Source organism: Vombatus ursinus, unplaced genomic scaffold (assembly GCF_900497805.2).
Source record: "Vombatus ursinus unplaced genomic scaffold, bare-nosed wombat genome assembly UNPS02014932.1, whole genome shotgun sequence".
In the NCBI taxonomy this organism is placed as follows: Eukaryota; Metazoa; Chordata; class Mammalia; order Diprotodontia; family Vombatidae; genus Vombatus; species Vombatus ursinus.
Genome location: NW_020954710.1, coordinates 9,241,845 through 9,247,336, shown reverse-complemented (window position 1 = coordinate 9,247,336; position 5,492 = coordinate 9,241,845). Strand labels below are relative to the sequence as shown.

At 47.5% G+C, this 5,492-nt stretch overlaps 1 protein-coding gene across 1 annotated transcript in view; it reads left to right on the top strand.

The window, feature by feature from the left end:
* The first annotated feature begins 4,897 nt into the window (after window positions 1-4,897).
* Window positions 4,898-5,492, top strand: part of PER3 (period circadian regulator 3) — a 32,427-nt gene continuing 31,832 nt past the window's right edge. The window contains exon 1 of the mRNA XM_027843930.1: window positions 4,898-4,929. The gene's annotated coding sequence lies outside the window, so the exon portion shown is untranslated. The remainder of the gene's footprint in view (window positions 4,930-5,492) is intronic.

Sequence of the window (5,492 nt, the reverse complement as noted above, 5' to 3'; positions counted from 1 at the left end):
AAAGAAAGAAAGAAACTAAGAATTCAAGGCAAGAGTGAGGATAGGCTGCATTCCAGACATGGGAGACTGTCTGTGCAAAGGTATGGGAGATAGAATGTCACATGTGAAGAACAGCAAGAAAACTAGTTTGCCTGGAGACAGGGCACAAGAAAGGAAATCATATGTAATAATCTAGGAAAGATTGACAGGAACCTTGTTATTATGAAGGGCATTCAATGTAAACAAAGGACTTTGTAGAGACCACAGGGAGCTACTTTATCATCCTCTTCCAGAGACACTCCGGCTCATCTATGTCCATTCTAAGATAAGGTACCTGGAACTAAAGGCAGAATTTGTCATCTGGCCAAGGCAGAATCCAGTGGTGCTACCACTTCCTGAATTCTGGAAACCATCACTCTCAAGCCTCAGATGATAAGGAAAAAAGAGATGGTGGGGAGAATGGAGCAGGAAATCAGTAGTATTGATTCCTACTGAATTTACAACCAAATGAAACTCTAAGAACTTTTTTTAAATTTAATTTTTTTCCATTTTTAAAAATTAAAAAGCATTTGGTTTCTCTACCTCCCTCCCTCTCCCCTGACCCATTGAGGAAAAAGAAAAAGAAAACCATTCTGGAAAGCAATTTGGAACTGTGGCCCCCAGATCTTTTTCACAGAAAATGTTGTCTAGCCACACTTTCACCATCCCTAGCTCCCTTTCAGTTTCACAAAGCCTTCCCCAAGTCCCCTGGATTTTAGTGCCCTCTCTCTCACAGTATTATTTTGTGTTTATTTATGTTTATCTTGGTATATGTTGTTTTCTTTCAGTAGAATGTAAGTTCCCTGGGGGTAGGGGCTATTTAGTTATTGTCTCTGTATCCCTAACACAGTGTCCACCATATAGCAAACATTTAATAAATGCTTATTTACCTGAATTGAATTATTAAGTTGATTTTTTTGAACCTAAGTCTAGACTTTTATAATTATTCTTATTACATTTTATCATCCCAGGCTATCAGGATCTTTTAGGGTTCTGACTCTCAGATTGAGCATCCAATTGTCTATCTCCTTCCAAATTCCAGATTCCTATCATTTGCAAATTTGAGGAGCATGCAGTTTATGTCCTCATCTAACATTCTCATCAGTGACTTGAACAGCACAAAAGCATAGGGCGATACATGGGACGCCTTCCTGGAAACCCAGCTCCAAGTTGGCATTAGCCCTTCTAAAGGTTAGTTTGGGGTCTTGTCACCCAACTAGTTCCAGTGCATCTGAGTGTACTACTGTCCTCTCCATCTTGTCCACAAAGAGTGAGTGAAACTTTTTTTTTTCCCAAATGCTTTGTAAAATCTTAAATATGCCGTGTCTACAACAATTGTTTGATCTGGGTCCATTTCCTTTGATGTTTCTAAGACCTTAAAGATGGGAGTATTTCCAAGAATAATGCAGATTGCAACCAACTCATGCCACCCAATTCTGAGGCTTTTGTTCATGCAGTCCCATAAATGCTATACAGGGGTGTCCTCAAGAGGGTTATATGAGAGGCAGCTAGGTAGCACCATGTGCTAGAATTGAAGTCACAGTTTCAAATCCTGCTTTAGACACATTAGCTATGTAACTTTGGGCAAGACACTTAACTTCTATCTGCCTCAACTGTAAAATGGGGATAATAATAGTGCTTTCCTCCAAAGGTTGTTGTGAAGCTCAAATGAGATGCTATTTATAAGCACTTAACCCCAGGCCTGGCACACTTTGTTGTTCTTGCGTTGTTTCAGCCTTTTCCAACTCTTGATGACCTCATTTGGCATTTTCTTGGCAAAGATACTGGAGTGATTTTTCCATTTCTTTCTCTAGCTCATTTTGCAGATGAGGAAACTGAGGCAAACAGTTAAATTACTCTCCCTGGTCTCAGAGCAAGTAAATGTCTGAGGCCAGATTTGAACTCAGGAAGATGAGTCTTGGGGCAGCTAGGTGGCGCAGTGGATACAGCACCGGCCCTGGAGTCAGGAGGACCTGAGTTCAAATCCTGCCTCAAACACTTGATACTTACTAGCTGTGTGACCCTGGGCAAGTCACTTAACCCCAAATGCCTCGCCCCCCCCCAAAAAAATACTTGTTCCCTTTCTATATTCTACTGGTGGATATATCAGAATGAACTTGACTTCAAATCCTGCCCATTTGCCTGTGTGATGTTGGGTGAGGCCTTTACTCTCCCTGTGTCTTGGTTTTCTTACTTAATGAAGGAGTTGGGCTAAATCTAAGATCCCCTCTTGCTTGAGATCTAAGATCTATTTACTGTGTGCCAGATAAAATTAAGGCCACAAAGACAAAAATGGAACTGTCCAAGACCTCAGGGACTTCCTTTTTACTGAGAGCCTACAGTTATAAAAGGAAGTAAAAGCAAAGTACTCCAAATACAAAGTACTTCAAAGACATTTCAAGAGAGAAAGAGTTCCCAGAACAATGGGGATCAGGAAACGCCACGTGTAAGAGACAGTGCCTGCACTATGCTTCAAAGCAAACTCAGGATTCTCAAGGTGGAAGTGAGCAGGGAGCACATTCCAGACAAGTTACTCTCTTTTCCAAAAGCATAAAGATGTGCTCTGCAATGCTGTGTTCAAGGAACAGTTAATAAGCCAGTTTGACTGGAAGAGAGATCACTGAAAGGAGAGTATATATCTATATCTGTATACATGTATCTGTGTATACGTATCTATATACATATATGTGTATACACACATACCTATCTATATCTATCCATCCCTCCATCTATCTATCCATCCATCCATCTATCCATCCACTCTTTCTAACCATCCATCTATCCATCCATCTATCCATCCACCCATCTCTCTATCCACCCTTCCATCTATCTATATATATCTATATCTATATATAGATATACTGAAAAGGTAGGTGGAGATTATATTGTGGAGAGTTATAATGCTAAGCTGTGTGGTTTTTGTTTGTGGTTTTTATCCTAGAACCACTGAAGCTTGTTGAACAGGGAAATGACACGGTCAGACCCGTGCTTTAAGACTATCAATTTGGCTGCTGTATGAAGAATGGATTGAGATTGAAGAGAAAGAAGCCAAATAAGAGGCTCTTACAGGAGACCAAGGGAGAGGCACTGAAAGCCTAAATTAGGGTAGGGGCTATGTGTGAAAAGAAGGGGATCGTATTCAAGAAGTGTGAACAAGACTTGGCAACTTAGGAAATATGGGGGTTGAGGGACAAAGGAAAAAGAAACGACTACAAAGCTGAAAATCTGGGTAATAAGAAGAACAGAGATGTCTGGAACAGAAATAGGGGATTTGGTGGAAGGATGGCTTTTAGAGGGGAATGATTTCAGTTCCAGATATGTTGACTCTAAGGGGTCTGTGGATGTTCAGGTGGAACTGTCCAACAGGCAGGGGGAGAATATAGGACTAGTGTTCAGGAGAGAGATTAGAGCTGGATTATAGATTTGGGAGTCACCTGAATAATAATAATAACTGAATAGTAACGATTGATAATAACTGAACTCAAGCAAGGGGATGGGATCACCAAGGGAGAAAGGAGAGAGACAGAAGAGAAGGGGACCGGTGGCAGAGAACCGGAGGATTTCCATACTTGGATGGCAGTGAGCCGGAGTGGGGGAGGATCCAGCAGACGAGAATGTGAAGGAGTGCCAGAGGCGATGGGGCACAGGTGACAGAGTCCCGGCTCTGCAGTAAGAACGAGCCTGACTTCAAATCCTTCCCATTTGTCTGTGTGATGTTGGGTGAGGCTTTTACTCTGCCTGGGTCTTGGTTTTCTCACTGAATGAAGGAGTTGGGCTAAATCTGAGATCCCTTCCTGCTCAGGATCTAGGACCCCACGATAAGTAATAGGACGGGAAGCGGAATACAGATAAGCAAATAACAGTTGATTGAGGAGGGAAGGAACTCTAATAGGTGAGAATAGGGAAAAAGCTTCCAGGAGGATGTGACACCTGGGATGAGGTAGCCTGCAACCAACCGACCTCGCATCAGGAATAGATGATCCCAGAGATCTTAGGATGAGACATGTTACCCATCTCCTGGCAGAAGCAGATGTGATGGGTACATTTTTGGACATGGACGATAACGTGGAAATTTGTTTTACTCAAATATGGATATTTGTTGCAAGAGTTCTTTTTCCCTTTTCATTGAGGGGAAGAGAGAAAATGTTTATTGAAAAATAAAACATTTTAATAGAGGGAAATATGTAGGGGAAGGGGCTCATCCACGCCACTGACCCCCACCCCCAATGCATCCACCTTCTTCTCAGGCAACCAAGCACCATCCACAGCGCCAATGCCCAAGCGCCTCTGGGCCCAGTTCAGAAAAGGAGAACTTGAAAGCCGCTCCGCTCGCAAATCAAATCCTCTCCTCGTTTTCTCGAGGGTAGAGCATCCTAGCCAGGTCTCCTCCTATCACTGACCCCAGTCCTCACCTGTCCTTCATCCGCCTCCCTAAGAGTGACAGCTGCCCCGCCCTATCACAGCACCTCCGCCTATCACCGTCTAAGCCCCGTGCGGCCGCAGGATACCTGACTCGTGCCTATCAGGACCACGCCTCCCTCGCGGACCCCACCGCCCACGCCCCGCCCACCGGCTTAACAGGATTGGCCGAGAGGCGCTTCTCGCCCTGCCCCTCCCCGCGGGTTATGTAATAGGGTATGGGGGGCCTCGGGCCCAGTTATGTAACCAGAGCCTCCCCCCGCAGGTTCCTCCTCCCGGCCAATGGTGGCGCCCGGGGCTGGACGCGGCGTCCAATGGGGCGCGGTGGGGGCGGGGCGCGGTCACGTTGCAGGAGGGCGTTCGAGTGGTGGGGGGGGCGGCCCCTCGGCACGCGGCTGGCCCCGAGACCTGCGCGCGGGGCCGGCGCTAAGAGTGCCGGGCCGAGGGAGGGCGGAGGCGCGCGGGGGCCAGGCGGCGGCGGCGGCCGGGCGGGTAAGTGAGCGAGCGTCTCGGCGCGAGGGCTGGGGTCGGGACAAGCCGGGGTCGCGGCTCGGTCACGCCCCCCCGAAGCGCTTCGCTCCCCCCCTCAAAGCGCTTCGGGCGGGGAGCGGGGCAGGGAACCCCCTGGAGGCGGGGGGGGGCGGGTTACATAACCACCCCAGGAGCCCCGCGGGAAACAAGTTGCCCTTGAACTTGGGGTGGAGGGGAAGCGGGCTGTCCTGCTCACAGGCGAGGAGCCCCCCTGGGGAGAGGGCGGGGCGGGCCCTTTTCGTCGGCCCAGGCAACTTTTGCATCCAGCCTTCCCAGGTGGGGCTGCGTCCGTCACCTGGCCGGCGTCTTCCTGCCACTTTGTTCTCAAAAAACAACCAGCCCTCTTCAACTTGCGGACGATCATCTAGAGATCTGACGATCGCCGTCTGCAGCAGCCAGCATTTATTAAGCGCCTTTTGTGCGCTGAAGCGGGAGCCAGGCATTGAGCCTTCATTAAGTGCCTGCTGTGTGCCAGGTTCTGTGCTAAGCGCCAGGGATACAAAGAAAGGCAGCAGTCCCTACCC